This window comes from Opisthocomus hoazin, chromosome 5 (genome assembly GCF_030867145.1).
Source record: "Opisthocomus hoazin isolate bOpiHoa1 chromosome 5, bOpiHoa1.hap1, whole genome shotgun sequence".
In the NCBI taxonomy this organism is placed as follows: domain Eukaryota; kingdom Metazoa; phylum Chordata; class Aves; order Opisthocomiformes; family Opisthocomidae; genus Opisthocomus; species Opisthocomus hoazin.
In genome coordinates, this window is record NC_134418.1 from 44166121 (window position 1) to 44181978 (window position 15858).

The window sequence follows — 15858 nt, forward strand, 5'->3', positions numbered from 1 at the left end:
CAAGACAAGCAAGCAGCCCCAGTCTCTGTGCCTCTGTGCGAGCAGTGCCATGGGCAAATCAGGCTGAGCAACAGCTTTCCAGGCTACCCCCTTCTGGCTGCCAGCTATCTGGAGACATTCGCATTTTTGGAGCAGGGCTAGTGGAGGCACCCGGCACGGACACCTTACGCTACATTTGAAGTTTGAGGTGGCAAGACAAGTAAGCAGTCCCAGTCTCTGTGCCTCTCTGCGAGCAGGGCCATGGACAGATGAGGCTGAGCAACAGCTTTCCAGGCTAGCCCCTTTTGGCTGCCAGTTATGTGCAGACACTCACATTTTCAGAGCAGGGCTGCAAAACGAGCCCGGTAGGTAACCCCAATCCCCGGGTTATGTTTGAAGTTTGAGGTGTCAAGACAAGCAAGCAGCCCCAGTCTCTCTGCCTCTGTGCGAGCAGTGCCATGGGCAGATGAGGCTGAGCAACAGCTTTCCAGGATAGCCCATTCTGGCTGCAAGCTATCTGGAGACGTTCGCCTTTTCAGAGCAGGGCTGCGAAATGTGCCCAGCAGGGACCCCTTAAGATACGTTTCAAGTTTGATAGGGTAAGACAAGCAAGCAGCCCCAGTCTCTGTGCGAGCAGTGCCATGGGCAGATGAGGCTGAGCAACAGCTTTCCTGTCTATCTCCTGCTGTCTGCGAGCTATCTGGAGACGTTCGCATTTTTGGAGCAGGGCTACTGGAGGCGCAAAGCAGGGACACACCCCATCCTAGGGCTACGTTTGAAGTTTCAGGTGGCAAAACAAGCAAGCAGCACCAATCTCTGTGCCTCTGTGCGAGCAGTGCCATGGGCAGATGAGGCTGAGCAACAGCTTCCCAGGCTAGCCCCTTCTGCCTGAGAGTTATCTGGAGACATTCGTATTTTCGGAGCAGGGCTGCTGGAGGCGCCACGCACGGACACCTCCATCCCCGGGATACGTTTCAAGTTTGAGGTGGCAAGACAAGCAAGCTGCCCCAGTCTCTTTGCCTCTGTGCGAGCAGTGCCATGGGCAAATCAGGCTGAGCAACAGCTTTCCAGGCTAGCCCCTTCTGGCTGCCAGCTATCTTCAGACGTTCGCATTTTCGGAGCAGGGCTAGTGGAGGCACCCGGCACGGACACCTTACGCTACATTTGAAGTTTAGGTAGCAAGACAAGCAAGCAGCCCCAGTCTCTGTGCCTCTCTGCGAGCAGTGCCATGGGCAAATCAGGCTGAGCAACAGCTTTCCACGCTAGCCCCTTCTGGCTGCCAGCTATCTGGAGACATTCGCATTTTTGGAGCAGGGCTAGTGGAGGCACACGGCACGGACACCTTACGCTACATTTGAAGTTTGAGGTGGCAAGACAAGTAAGCAGTCCCAGTCTCTGTGCCTCTCTGCGAGCAGGGCCATGGACAGATGAGGCTGAGCAACAGCTTTCCAGGCTATCCCCTTCTGGCTGCCAGTTATGTGCAGACACTCACATTTTCAGAGCAGGGCTGCAAAACGAGCCCGGTAGGTAACCCCAATCCCCGGGTTACGTTTGAAGTTTGAGGTGGCAAGACAAGCAAGCAGCCCCAGTCTCTCTGCCTCTGTGCGAGCAGTGCCATGGGCAGATGAGGTTGAGCAACAGCTTCCCAGGCTAGCCCCTTCTGCTTGAGAGTTATCTGGAGACATTCGTATTTTCCGAGAAGGGCTGCTGGAGGCGCCAGGCACGGACACCCCCATCCCAGGGCTACGTTTAAATTTTGAGGTGGTAAGACAAGCAAGCAGCCCCAGTCTCTGTGCCTCTGTGCGAGTAGTGCCATGGGCAAATCAGGCTGAGCAACAGCTTTCCTGTCTATCTCCTTCTGTCTGCGAGCTATCTGGAGACGTCCGATTTTTCGGAGCAGGGCTACTGGGGGCGAACAACAGGGACCCAACCCATACTAGGGCTACGTTTGAAGTTTCAGGTGGCAAAACAAGCAAGCAGCACCAATCTCTGTGCCTCTGTGCGAGCAGGGCCATGGGCAGATGAGGCTGAGCAACAGCTTTCCAGGCTAGCCCCTTCTGGCTGCCAGTTATGTGCAGACACTCACATTTTCAGAGCAGGGCTGCGAAATGTGCCCAGCAGGGACCCCCTAAGATACGTTTGAAGTTTGAGGGGGTAAGACAAGCAAGCAGCCCCAGTCTCTGTGCCTCTGTGCGAGCAGTGCCATGGGCAAATCAGGCTGAGCAATAGCTTTCCTGTCTATCTCCTTCTGTCTGCGAGCTATCTGGAGACTTTCGATTTTTCGGAGCAGGGCTACTGGAGGCGCACAGCAGGGACCCACCCCATCCTAGGGCTACGTTTGAAGTTTCAGGTGGCAAAACAAGCAAGCAGCACCAATCTCTGTGCCTCTGTGCGAGCAGGGCCATGGGCAGATGAGGCTGAGCAACAGCTTTCCAGGCTAGCCCCTTCTGGCTGCCAGTTATGTGCAGACACTCACATTTTCAGAGCAGGGCTGCAAAACGAGCCCGGTAGGTAACCCCAATCCCCGGGTTACGTTTGAAGTTTGAGGTGGCAAGACAAGCAAGAGCCCCAGTCTCTGTGCCTCTGTGTGAGCAGTGCCATGGGCAGATGAGGCTGAGCAACAGCTTCCCAGGCTAGCCCCTTCTGCCTGAGAGTTATCTGGAGACATTCGTATTTTCGGAGCAGGGCTGCTGGAGGCGCCCAGCTGGGACACCATATGCTACATTTGAAGTTTGAGGTGGCAAGACAAGTAAGCAGTCCCAGTCTCTCTGCCTCTGTGCGAGCAGTGCCATGGGCAGATGAGGCTGAGCAACAGCTTTCCAGGATAGCCCATTCTGGCTGCAAGCTATCTGGAGACGTTCGCCTTTTCAGAGCAGGGCTGCGAAATGTGCCCAGCAGGGACCCCCTAAGATACGTTTCAAGTTTGAGTGGGTAAGACAAGCAAGCAGCCCCAGTCTCTGTGCCTCTGTGCGAGCAGTGCCATGGGCAGATGAGGCTGAGCAACAGCTTTCCTGTCTATCTCCTTCTGTCTGCGAGCTATCTGGAGACGTTCGCATTTTCGGAGCAAGGCTACTGGAGGCACAAAGCAGGGACCCACCCCATCCTAGGGCTACGTTTGAAGTTTCAGGTGGCAAAACAAGCAAGCAGTAACAATCTCTGTGCCTCTGTGCGAGCAGTGCCATGGGCAGATGAGGCTGAGCAACAGCTTCCCAGGCTAGCCCCTTCTGCCTGAGAGTTATCTGGAGACATTCGTATTTTCTGAGCAGGGCTGCTGGAGGCGCCACGCACGGACACCTCCATCCCCGTGCTACGTTTCAAGTTTGAGGTGGCAAGACAAGCAAGAAGCCCCATTCTCTTTGCTTCTGAGCGAGCAGTGCCATGGGCAAATCAGGCTGAGCAACAGCTTTCCAGGCTAGACCCTTCTGGCTGCCAGCTATCTTCAGACGTTCGCATTTTCGGAGCAGAGCTACTGGAGGCACCCGGCACGGACACCTTACGCTACATTTGAAGTTTAGGTAGCAAGACAAGCAAGCAGCCCCAGTCTCTGTGCCTCTGTGCGAGCAGTGCCATGGGCAAATCAGGCTGAGCAACAGATTTCCAGGCTAGCCCCTTCTGGCTGCCAGCTATCTGGAGACATTCGCATTTTTGGAGCAGGGCTAGTGGAGGCACCCGGCACGGACACCTTACGCTACATTTGAAGTTTGAGGTGGCAAGACAAGTAAGCAGTCCCAGTCTCTGTGCCTCTCTGCGAGCAGGGCCATGGACAGATGAGGCTGAGCAACAGCTTTCCAGGCTAGCCCCTTTTGGCTGCCAGTTATGTGCAGACACTCACATTTTCAGAGCAGGGCTGCAAAACGAGCCCGGTAGGTAACCCCAATCCCCGGGTTATGTTTGAAGTTTGAGGTGTCAAGACAAGCAAGCAGCCCCAGTCTCTCTGCCTCTGTGCGAGCAGTGCCATGGGCAGATGAGGCTGAGCAACAGCTTTCCAGGATAGCCCATTCTGGCTGCAAGCTATCTGGAGACGTTCGCCTTTTCAGAGCAGGGCTGCGAAATGTGCCCAGCAGGGACCCCCTAAGATACGTTTCAAGTTTGAGGGGGTAAGACAAGCAAGCAGCCCCAGTCTCTGTGCCTCTGTGCGAGCAGTGCCATGGGCAGATGAGGCTGAGCAACAGCTTTCCTGTCTATCTCCTTCTGTCTGCGAGCTATCTGGAGACGTTCGCATTTTTGGAGCAGGGCTACTGGAGGCGCAAAGCAGGGACACACCCCATCCTAGGGCTACGTTTGAAGTTTCAGGAGGCAAAACAACCAAGCAGCACCAATCTCTGTGCCTCTGTGCGAGCAGTGCCATGGGCAGATGAGGCTGAGCAACAGCTTCCCAGGCTAGCCCCTTCTGGCTGCCAGCTATCTGGAGACATTCGCATTTTTGGAGCAGGGCTAGTGGAGGCACACGGCACGGACACCTTACGCTACATTTGAAGTTTGAGGTGGCAAGACAAGTAAGCAGTCCCAGTCTCTGTGCCTCTCTGCGAGCAGGGCCATGGACAGATGAGGCTGAGCAACAGCTTTCCAGGCTATCCCCTTCTGGCTGCCAGTTATGTGCAGACACTCACATTTTCAGAGCAGGGCTGCAAAACGAGCCCGGTAGGTAACCCCAATCCCCGGGTTACGTTTGAAGTTTGAGGTGGCAAGACAAGCAAGCAGCCCCAGTCTCTCTGCCTCTGTGCGAGCAGTGCCATGGGCAGATGAGGTTGAGCAACAGCTTCCCAGGCTAGCCCCTTCTGCTTGAGAGTTATCTGGAGACATTCGTATTTTCCGAGAAGGGCTGCTGGAGGCGCCAGGCACGGACACCCCCATCCCAGGGCTACGTTTAAATTTTGAGGTGGTAAGACAAGCAAGCAGCCCCAGTCTCTGTGCCTCTGTGCGAGCAGTGCCATGGGCAAATCAGGCTGAGCAACAGCTTTCCTGTCTATCTCCTTCTGTCTGCGAGCTATCTGGAGACGTCCGATTTTTCGGAGCAGGGCTACTGGGGGCGAACAACAGGGACCCAACACATCCTAGGGCTACGTTTGAGGTTTCAGGTGGCAAAACAAGCAAGCAGCACCAATCTCTGTGCCTCTGTGCGAGCAGGGCCATGGGCAGATGAGGCTGAGCAACAGCTTTCCAGGCTAGCCCCTTCTGCCTGAGAGTTATCTGGAGACATTCGTATTTTCGGAGCAGGGCTGCTGGAGGCGCCCAGCTGGGACACCATATGCTACATTTGAAGTTTGAGGTGGCAAGACAAGTAAGCAGTCCCAGTCTCTCTGCCTCTGCGCGAGCAGTGCCATGGGCAGATGAGGCTGAGCAACAGCTTTCCAGGATAGCCCATTCTGGCTGCTAGCTATCTGGAGACGTTCGCCTTTTTAGAGCAGGTCTGCGAAATGTGCCCAGCAGGGACCCCCTAAGATACGTTTCAAGTTTGAGTGGGTAAGACAAGCAAGCAGCCCCAGTCTCTGTGCCTCTGTGCGAGCAGTGCCATGGGCAAATCAGGCTGAGCAACAGCTTTCCTGTATATCTCCTTCTGTCTGCGAGCTATCTGGAGACGTTCGCATTTTCGGAGCAAGGCTACTGGAGGCACAAAGCAGGGACCCACCCCATCCTACGGCTACGTTTGAAGTTTCAGGTGGCAAAACAAGCAAGCAGTAACAATCTCTGTGCCTCTGTGCGAGCAGTGCCATGGGCAGATGAGGCTGAGCAACAGCTTCCCAGGCTAGCCCCTTCTGCCTGAGAGTTATCTGGAGACATTCGTATTTTCGGAGCAGGGCTGCTGGAGGCGCCACGCACGGACACCTCCATCCCCGGGCTACGTTTCAAGTTTGAGGTGGCAAGACAAGAAAGCTGCCCCAGTCTCTTTGCCTCTGTGCGAGCAGTGCCATGGGCAAATCAGGCTGAGCAACAGCTTTCCAGGCTAGCCCCTTCTGGCTGCCAGCTATCTTCAGACGTTCGCATTTTCGGAGCAGGGCTAGTGGAGGCACCCGGCACGGACACCTTACGCTACATTTGAAGTTTAGGTAGCAAGACAAGCAAGCAGCCCCAGTCTCTGTGCCTCTGTGCGAGCAGTGCCATGGGCAAATCAGGCTGAGCAAGAGCTTTCCAGGCTAGCCCCTTCTGGCTGCCAGCTATCTGGAGACATTCGCATTTTTGGAGCAGGGCTAGTGGAGGCACACGGCACGGACACCTTACGCTACATTTGAAGTTTGAGGTGGCAAGACAAGTAAGCAGTCCCAGTCTCTGTGCCTCTCTGCGAGCAGGGCCATGGACAGATGAGGCTGAGCAACAGCTTTCCAGGCTAGCCCCTTCTGGCTGCCAGTTATGTGCAGACACTCACATTTTCAGAGCAGGGCTGCAAAACGAGCCCGGTAGGTAACCCCAATCCCCGGGTTACGTTTGAAGTTTGAGGTGGCAAGACAAGCAAGCAGCCCCAGTCTCTCTGCCTCTGTGCGAGCAGTGCCATGGGCAGATGAGGTTGAGCAACAGCTTCCCAGGCTAGCCCCTTCTGCTTGAGAGTTATCTGGAGACATTCGTATTTTCCGAGAAGGGCTGCTGGAGGCGCCAGGCACGGACACCCCCATCCCAGGGCTACGTTTAAATTTTGAGGTGGTAAGACAAGCAAGCAGCCCCAGTCTCTGTGCCTCTGTGCGAGCAGTGCCATGGGCAAATCAGGCTGAGCAACAGCTTTCCTGTCTATCTCCTTCTGTCTGCGAGCTATCTGGAGACGTCCGATTTTTCGGAGCAGGGCTACTGGGGGCGAACAACAGGGACCCAACCCATCCTAGGGCTACGTTTGAAGTTTCAGGTGGCAAAACAAGCAAGCAGCACCAATCTCTGTGCCTCTGTGCGAGCAGGGCCATGGGCAGATGAGGCTGAGCAACAGCTTTCCAGGCTAGCCCCTTCTGGCTGCCAGTTATCTGCAGACACTCACATTTTCATAGCAGGGCTGCGAAATGTGCCCAGCAGGGACCCCCTAAGATACGTTTCAAGTTTGAGGGGGTAAGACAAGCAAGCAGCCCCAGTCTCTGTGCCTCTGTGCGAGCAGTGCCATGGGCAAATCAGGCTGAGCAACAGCTTTCCAGGCTAGCCCCTTCTGTCTGCGAGCTATCTGGAGACGTTCGCATTTTCGGAGCAGGGCTACTGGAGGCGCAAAGCAGGTACACACCCCATCCTAGGGCTACGTTTGAAGTTTCAGGTGGCAAAACAACCAAGCAGCACCAATCTCTGTGCCTCTGTGCGAGCAGTGCCATGGGCAGATGAGGCTGAGCAACAGCTTCCCAGGCTAGCCCCTTCTGCCTGAGAGTTATCTGGAGACATTCGTATTTTCTGAGCAGGGCTGCTGGAGGCGCCACGCACGGACACCTCCATCCCCGGGCTACGTTTCAAGTTTGAGGTGGCAAGACAAAAAAGCTGCCCCAGTCTCTGTGCCTCTGTGCGAGCAGTGCCATGGGCAAATCAGGCTGAGCAACAGCTTTCCAGGCTAGCCCCTTCTGGCTGCCAGCTATCTTCAGACGTTCGCATTTTCGGAGCAGGGCTAGTGGAGGCACCCGGCACGGACACCTTACGCTACATTTGAAGTTTAGGTAGCAAGACAAGCAAGCAGCCCCAGTCTCTGTGCCTCTGTGCGAGCAGTGCCATGGGCAAATCAGGCTGAGCAACAGATTTCCAGGCTAGCCCCTTCTGGCTGCCAGCTATCTGGAGACATTCGCATTTTTGGAGCAGGGCTAGTGGAGGCACCCGGCACGGACACCTTACGCTACATTTGAAGTTTGAGGTGGCAAGACAAGTAAGCAGTCCCAGTCTCTGTGCCTCTCTGCGAGCAGGGCCATGGACAGATGAGGCTGAGCAACAGCTTTCCAGGCTAGCCCCTTTTGGCTGCCAGTTATGTGCAGACACTCACATTTTCAGAGCAGGGCTGCAAAACGAGCCCGGTAGGTAACCCCAATCCCCGGGTTATGTTTGAAGTTTGAGGTGTCAAGACAAGCAAGCAGCCCCAGTCTCTCTGCCTCTGTGCGAGCAGTGCCATGGGCAGATGAGGCTGAGCAACAGCTTTCCAGGATAGCCCATTCTGGCTGCAAGCTATCTGGAGACGTTCGCCTTTTCAGAGCAGGGCTGCGAAATGCGCCCGGCACGGACCACTGAAGAAACGTTTGAAGTTTGACGGGGGCAAGACAAGCAAGCAGCCCCAGTCTCTGTGCCTCTGTGCGAGCAGTGCCATGGGCAGATGAGGCTGAGCAACAGCTTTCCTGTCTATCTCCTTCTGTCTGCGAGCTATCTGGAGACATTCGCATTTTTGGAGCAGGGCTACTGGAGGCGCAAAGCAGGGACACACCCCATCCTAGGGCTACGTTTGAAGTTTCAGGTGGCAAAACAACCAAGCAGCACCAATCTCTGTGCCTCTGTGCGAGCAGTGCCATGGGCAGATGAGGCTGAGCAACAGCTTTCCAGGCTAGCCCCTTCTGGCTGCCAGCTATCTGGAGACATTCGCATTTTTGGAGCAGGGCTAGTGGAGGCACACGGCACGGACACCTTACGTAACATTTGAAGTTTGAGGTGGCAAGACAAGTAAGCAGTCCCAGTCTCTGTGCCTCTCTGCGAGCAGGGCCATGGACAGATGAGGCTGAGCAACAGCTTTCCAGGCTAGCCCCTTCTGGCTGCCAGTTATGTGCAGACACTCACATTTTCAGAGCAGGGCTGCAAAACGAGCCCGGTAGGTAACCCCAATCCCCGGGTTACGTTTGAAGTTTGAGGTGGCAAGACAAGCAAGCAGCCCCAGTCTCTCTGCCTCTGTGCGAGCAGGGCCATGGGCAGATGAGGTTGAGCAACAGCTTCCCAGGCTAGCCCCTTCTGCTTGAGAGTTATCTGGAGACATTCGTATTTTCCGAGAAGGGCTGCTGGAGGCGCCAGGCACGGACACCCCCATCCCAGGGCTACGTTTAAATTTTGAGGTGGTAAGACAAGCAAGCAGCCCCAGTCTCTGTGCCTCTGTGCGAGCAGTGCCATGGGCAAATCAGGCTGAGCAACAGCTTTCCTGTCTATCTCCTTCTGTCTGCGAGCTATCTGGAGACGTCCGATTTTTCGGAGCAGGGCTACTGGGGGCGAACAACAGGGACCCAACCCATCCTAGGGCTACGTTTGAAGTTTCAGGTGGCAAAACAAGCAAGCAGCACCAATCTCTGTGCCTCTGTGCGAGCAGGGCCATGGGCAGATGAGGCTGAGCAACAGCTTTCCAGGCTAGCCCCTTCTGGCTGCCAGTTATCTGCAGACACTCACATTTTCATAGCAGGGCTGCGAAATGTGCCCAGCAGGGACCCCCTAAGATACGTTTCAAGTTTGAGGGGGTAAGACAAGCAAGCAGCCCCAGTCTCTGTGCCTCTGTGCGAGCAGTGCCATGGGCAAATCAGGCTGAGCAACAGCTTTCCAGGCTAGCCCCTTCTGTCTGCGAGCTATCTGGAGACGTTCGCATTTTCGGAGCAGGGCTACTGGAGGCGCAAAGCAGGTACACACCCCATCCTAGGGCTACGTTTGAAGTTTCAGGTGGCAAAACAACCAAGCAGCACCAATCTCTGTGCCTCTGTGCGAGCAGTGCCATGGGCAGATGAGGCTGAGCAACAGCTTCCCAGGCTAGCCCCTTCTGCCTGAGAGTTATCTGGAGACATTCGTATTTTCTGAGCAGGGCTGCTGGAGGCGCCACGCACGGACACCTCCATCCCCGGGCTACGTTTCAAGTTTGAGGTGGCAAGACAAAAAAGCTGCCCCAGTCTCTGTGCCTCTGTGCGAGCAGTGCCATGGGCAAATCAGGCTGAGCAACAGCTTTCCAGGCTAGCCCCTTCTGGCTGCCAGCTATCTTCAGACGTTCGCATTTTCGGAGCAGGGCTAGTGGAGGCACCCGGCACGGACACCTTACGCTACATTTGAAGTTTAGGTAGCAAGACAAGCAAGCAGCCCCAGTCTCTGTGCCTCTGTGCGAGCAGTGCCATGGGCAAATCAGGCTGAGCAACAGATTTCCAGGCTAGCCCCTTCTGGCTGCCAGCTATCTGGAGACATTCGCATTTTTGGAGCAGGGCTAGTGGAGGCACCCGGCACGGACACCTTACGCTACATTTGAAGTTTGAGGTGGCAAGACAAGTAAGCAGTCCCAGTCTCTGTGCCTCTCTGCGAGCAGGGCCATGGACAGATGAGGCTGAGCAACAGCTTTCCAGGCTAGCCCCTTTTGGCTGCCAGTTATGTGCAGACACTCACATTTTCAGAGCAGGGCTGCAAAACGAGCCCGGTAGGTAACCCCAATCCCCGGGTTATGTTTGAAGTTTGAGGTGTCAAGACAAGCAAGCAGCCCCAGTCTCTCTGCCTCTGTGCGAGCAGTGCCATGGGCAGATGAGGCTGAGCAACAGCTTTCCAGGATAGCCCATTCTGGCTGCAAGCTATCTGGAGACGTTCGCCTTTTCAGAGCAGGGCTGCGAAATGTGCCCAGCAGGGACCCCCTAAGATACGTTTGAAGTTTGAGGGGGTAAGACAAGCAAGCAGCCCCAGTCTCTGTGCCTCTGTGCGAGCAGTGCCATGGGCAGATGAGGCTGAGCAACAGCTTTCCTGTCTATCTCCTTCTGTCTGCGAGCTATCTGGAGACATTCGCATTTTTGGAGCAGGGCTACTGGAGGCGCAAAGCAGGGACACACCCCATCCTAGGGCTACGTTTGAAGTTTCAGGTGGCAAAACAACCAAGCAGCACCAATCTCTGTGCCTCTGTGCGAGCAGTGCCATGGGCAGATGAGGCTGAGCAACAGCTTTCCAGGCTAGCCCCTTCTGGCTGCCAGCTATCTGGAGACATTCGCATTTTTGGAGCAGGGCTAGTGGAGGCACCCGGCACGGACACCTTACGCTACATTTGAAGTTTGAGGTGGCAAGACAAGTAAGCAGTCCCAGTCTCTGTGCCTCTCTGCGAGCAGGGCCATGGACAGATGAGGCTGAGCAACAGCTTTCCAGGCTAGCCCCTTCTGGCTGCCAGTTATGTGCAGACACTCACATTTTCAGAGCAGGGCTGCAAAACGAGCCCGGTAGGTAACCCCAATCCCCGGGTTACATTTGAAGTTTGAGGTGTCAAGACAAGCAAGCAGCCCCAGTCTCTGTGTCTCTGTGCGAGCAGTGCCATGGGCAGATGAGGCTGAGCAACAGCTTTCCAGGATAGCCCATTCTGTCTGCAAGCTATCTGGAGACGTTCGCCTTTTCAGAGCAGGGCTGCGAAATGTGCCCATCAGGGACCACCTAAGATACGTTTCAAGTCTGAGGTGGTAAGACAAGCAAGCAGCCCCAGTCTCTGTGCCTCTGTGCGAGCACTGCCATGGGCAGATGAGGCTGAGCAACAGCTTTCCAGGCTACCCCCTTCTGCCTGCCAGCTCTCTGCAGACATTCGCATTGTCAGAGCAGGTCTGCTGGAGGCACCCGGCAGGGACCCCCTAAGATACGTTTGAACTTTGAGGTGGCAAAAGAACCAACAGCCCCAGTCTCTCTTCCTCTGTGTGAGCAGGGCCATGGGCAGCTGAGGCTGAGCAGTAGCTTTCCAGTCTAGCCCTTTCTGGCTGCGAGATATCTGGAGACGTTCGCATTTTCAGACCAGGACTGCGAAAACAGGCCAGCAGGGATCCCCTAAGATACGTTTGAAGTTCAAGGTGTCAAGAGAAGCAAGCAGCCCCAGTCTCTGTGCTCTGTGCGAGCAGTGCCATGGGCAGATGAGGCTGAGCAACAGCTTTCCAGGCTAGCCCCTTCTGCCTGAGAGTTATCTGGAGACATTCGTATTTTCGGAGCAGGGCTGCTGGAGGCGCCCAGCTGGGACACCTTATGCTACATTTGAAGTTTGAGGTGGCAAGACAAGCAAGCAGCCCCAGTCTCTGTGCCTCTGTGCGAGCAGTGCCATGGGCAGATGAGGCTGAGCAACAGCTTCCCAGGCTAGCCCCTTCTGCCTGAGAGTTATCTGGAGACATTCGTATTTTCTGAGCAGGGCTGCTGGAGGCGCCAGGCACGGACACCCCCATCCCAGGGCTACGTTTAAATTTTGAGGTGGTAAGACAAGCAAGCAGCCCCAGTCTCTGTGCCTCTGTGCGAGCAGTGCCATGGGCAAATCAGGCTGAGCAATAGCTTTCCTGTCTATCTCCTTCTGTCTGCGAGCTATCTGGAGACGTTCGATCTTTCGGAACAGGGCTACTGGAGGAGCACAGCAGGGACCCACCCCATCCTAGGGCTACGTTTGAAGTTTCAGGTGGCAAAACAAGCAAGCAGCACCAATCTCTGTGCCTCTGTGCGAGCAGGGCCATGGGCAGATGAGGCTGAGCAACAGCTTTCCAGGCTAGCCCCTTCTGGCTGCCAGTTATGTGCAGACACTCACATTTTCAGAGCAGGGCTGCAAAACAAGCTTGGTAGGTAACCCCAATCCCCGGGTTACGTTTGAAGTTTGAGGTGGCAAGACAAGCAAGCAGCCCCAGTGTCTCTGCCTCTGTGCGAGCAGTGCCATGGGCAGATGAGGCTGAGCAACAGCTTCCCAGGCTAGCCCCTTCTGCCTGAGAGTTATCTGGAGACATTCGTATTTTCGGAGCAGGGCTGCTGGAGGCGCCCAGCTGGGACACCTTATGCTACATTTGAAGTTTGAGGTGGCAAGACAAGTAAGCGGTCCCAGTCTCTGTGCCTCTGTGCGAGCAGGGCCATGGACAGATGAGGCTGAGCAACAGCTTTCCAGGCTATCCCCTTCTGGCTGCCAGTTATGTGCAGACACTCACATTTTCAGAGCAGGGCTGCAAAACGAGCCCGGTAGGTAACCCCAATCCCCGGGTTACGTTTGAAGTTTGAGGTGTCAAGACAAGCAAGCAGCCCCAGTCTCTCTGCCTCTGTGCGAGCAGTGCCATGGGCAGATGAGGTTGAGCAACAGCTTCCCAGGCTAGCCCCTTCTGCTTGAGAGTTATCTGGAGACATTCGTATTTTCCGAGAAGGGCTGCTGGAGGCGCCAGGCACGGACACCCCCATCCCAGGGCTACGTTTAAATTTTGAGGTGGTAAGACAAGCAAGCAGCCCCAGTCTCTGTGCCTTTGTGCGAGCAGTGCCATGGGCAAATCAGGCTGAGCAACAGCTTTCCTGTCTGTCTCCTTCTGTCTGCGAGCTATCTGGAGACGTCCGATTTTTCGGAGCAGGGCTACTGGGGGCGAACAACAGGGACCCAACCCATCCTAGGGCTACGTTTGAAGTTTCAGGTGGCAAAACAAGCAAGCAGCACCAATCTCTGTGCCTCTGTGCGAGCAGGGCCATGGGCAGATGAGGCTGAGCAACAGCTTTCCAGGCTAGCCCCTTCTGGCTGCCAGTTATCTGCAGACACTCACATTTTCATAGCAGGGCTGCGAAATGTGCCCAGCAGGGACCCCCTAAGATACGTTTCAAGTTTGAGGGGGTAAGACAAGCAAGCAGCCCCAGTCTCTGTGCCTCTGTGCGAGCAGTGCCATGGGCAAATCAGGCTGAGCAACAGCTTTCCAGGCTAGCCCCTTCTGTCTGCGAGCTATCTGGAGACGTTCGCATTTTCGGAGCAGGGCTACTGGAGGCGCAAAGCAGGTACACACCCCATCCTAGGGCTACGTTTGAAGTTTCAGGTGGCAAAACAACCAAGCAGCACCAATCTCTGTGCCTCTGTGCGAGCAGTGCCATGGGCAGATGAGGCTGAGCAACAGCTTCCCAGGCTAGCCCCTTCTGCCTGAGAGTTATCTGGAGACATTCGTATTTTCTGAGCAGGGCTGCTGGAGGCGCCACGCACGGACACCTCCATCCCCGGGCTACGTTTCAAGTTTGAGGTGGCAAGACAAAAAAGCTGCCCCAGTCTCTGTGCCTCTGTGCGAGCAGTGCCATGGGCAAATCAGGCTGAGCAACAGCTTTCCAGGCTAGCCCCTTCTGGCTGCCAGCTATCTTCAGACGTTCGCATTTTCGGAGCAGGGCTAGTGGAGGCACCCGGCACGGACACCTTACGCTACATTTGAAGTTTAGGTAGCAAGACAAGCAAGCAGCCCCAGTCTCTGTGCCTCTGTGCGAGCAGTGCCATGGGCAAATCAGGCTGAGCAACAGATTTCCAGGCTAGCCCCTTCTGGCTGCCAGCTATCTGGAGACATTCGCATTTTTGGAGCAGGGCTAGTGGAGGCACCCGGCACGGACACCTTACGCTACATTTGAAGTTTGAGGTGGCAAGACAAGTAAGCAGTCCCAGTCTCTGTGCCTCTCTGCGAGCAGGGCCATGGACAGATGAGGCTGAGCAACAGCTTTCCAGGCTAGCCCCTTTTGGCTGCCAGTTATGTGCAGACACTCACATTTTCAGAGCAGGGCTGCAAAACGAGCCCGGTAGGTAACCCCAATCCCCGGGTTATGTTTGAAGTTTGAGGTGTCAAGACAAGCAAGCAGCCCCAGTCTCTCTGCCTCTGTGCGAGCAGTGCCATGGGCAGATGAGGCTGAGCAACAGCTTTCCAGGATAGCCCATTCTGGCTGCAAGCTATCTGGAGACGTTCGCCTTTTCAGAGCAGGGCTGCGAAATGTGCCCAGCAGGGACCCCCTAAGATACGTTTGAAGTTTGAGGGGGTAAGACAAGCAAGCAGCCCCAGTCTCTGTGCCTCTGTGCGAGCAGTGCCATGGGCAGATGAGGCTGAGCAACAGCTTTCCTGTCTATCTCCTTCTGTCTGCGAGCTATCTGGAGACATTCGCATTTTTGGAGCAGGGCTACTGGAGGCGCAAAGCAGGGACACACCCCATCCTAGGGCTACGTTTGAAGTTTCAGGTGGCAAAACAACCAAGCAGCACCAATCTCTGTGCCTCTGTGCGAGCAGTGCCATGGGCAGATGAGGCTGAGCAACAGCTTTCCAGGCTAGCCCCTTCTGGCTGCCAGCTATCTGGAGACATTCGCATTTTTGGAGCAGGGCTAGTGGAGGCACACGGCACGGACACCTTACGCTACATTTGAAGTTTGAGGTGGCAAGACAAGTAAGCAGTCCCAGTCTCTGTGCCTCTCTGCGAGCAGGGCCATGGACAGATGAGGCTGAGCAACAGCTTTCCAGGCTAGCCCCTTCTGGCTGCCAGTTATGTGCAGACACTCACATTTTCAGAGCAGGGCTGCAAAACGAGCCCGGTAGGTAACCCCAATCCCCGGGTTACGTTTGAAGTTTGAGGTGGCAAGACAAGCAAGCAGCCCCAGTCTCTCTGCCTCTGTGCGAGCAGGGCCATGGGCAGATGAGGTTGAGCAACAGCTTCCCAGGCTAGCCCCTTCTGCTTGAGAGTTATCTGGAGACATTCGTATTTTCCGAGAAGGGCTGCTGGAGGCGCCAGGCACGGACACCCCCATCCCAGGGCTACGTTTAAATTTTGAGGTGGTAAGACAAGCAAGCAGCCCCAGTCTCTGTGCCTCTGTGCGAGCAGTGCCATGGGCAAATCAGGCTGAGCAACAGCTTTCCTGTCTATCTCCTTCTGTCTGCGAGCTATCTGGAGACGTCCGATTTTTCGGAGCAGGGCTACTGGGGGCGAACAACAGGGACCCAACCCATCCTAGGGCTACGTTTGAAGTTTCAGGTGGCAAAAAAGGCAAGCAGCACCAATCTCTGTGCCTCTGTGCGAGCAGGGCCATGGGCAGATGAGGCTGAGCAACAGCTTTCCAGGCTAGCCCCTTCTGGCTGCCAGTTATGTGCAGACACTCACATTTTCAGAGCAGGGCTGCGAAATGTGCCCAGCAGGGACCCCCTAAGATACGTTTCAAGTTTGAGGGGGTAAGACAAGCAAGCAGCCCCAGTCTCTGTGCCTCTGTGCGAGCAGTGCCATGGGCAAATCAGGCTGAGCAACAGCTTTCCAGGC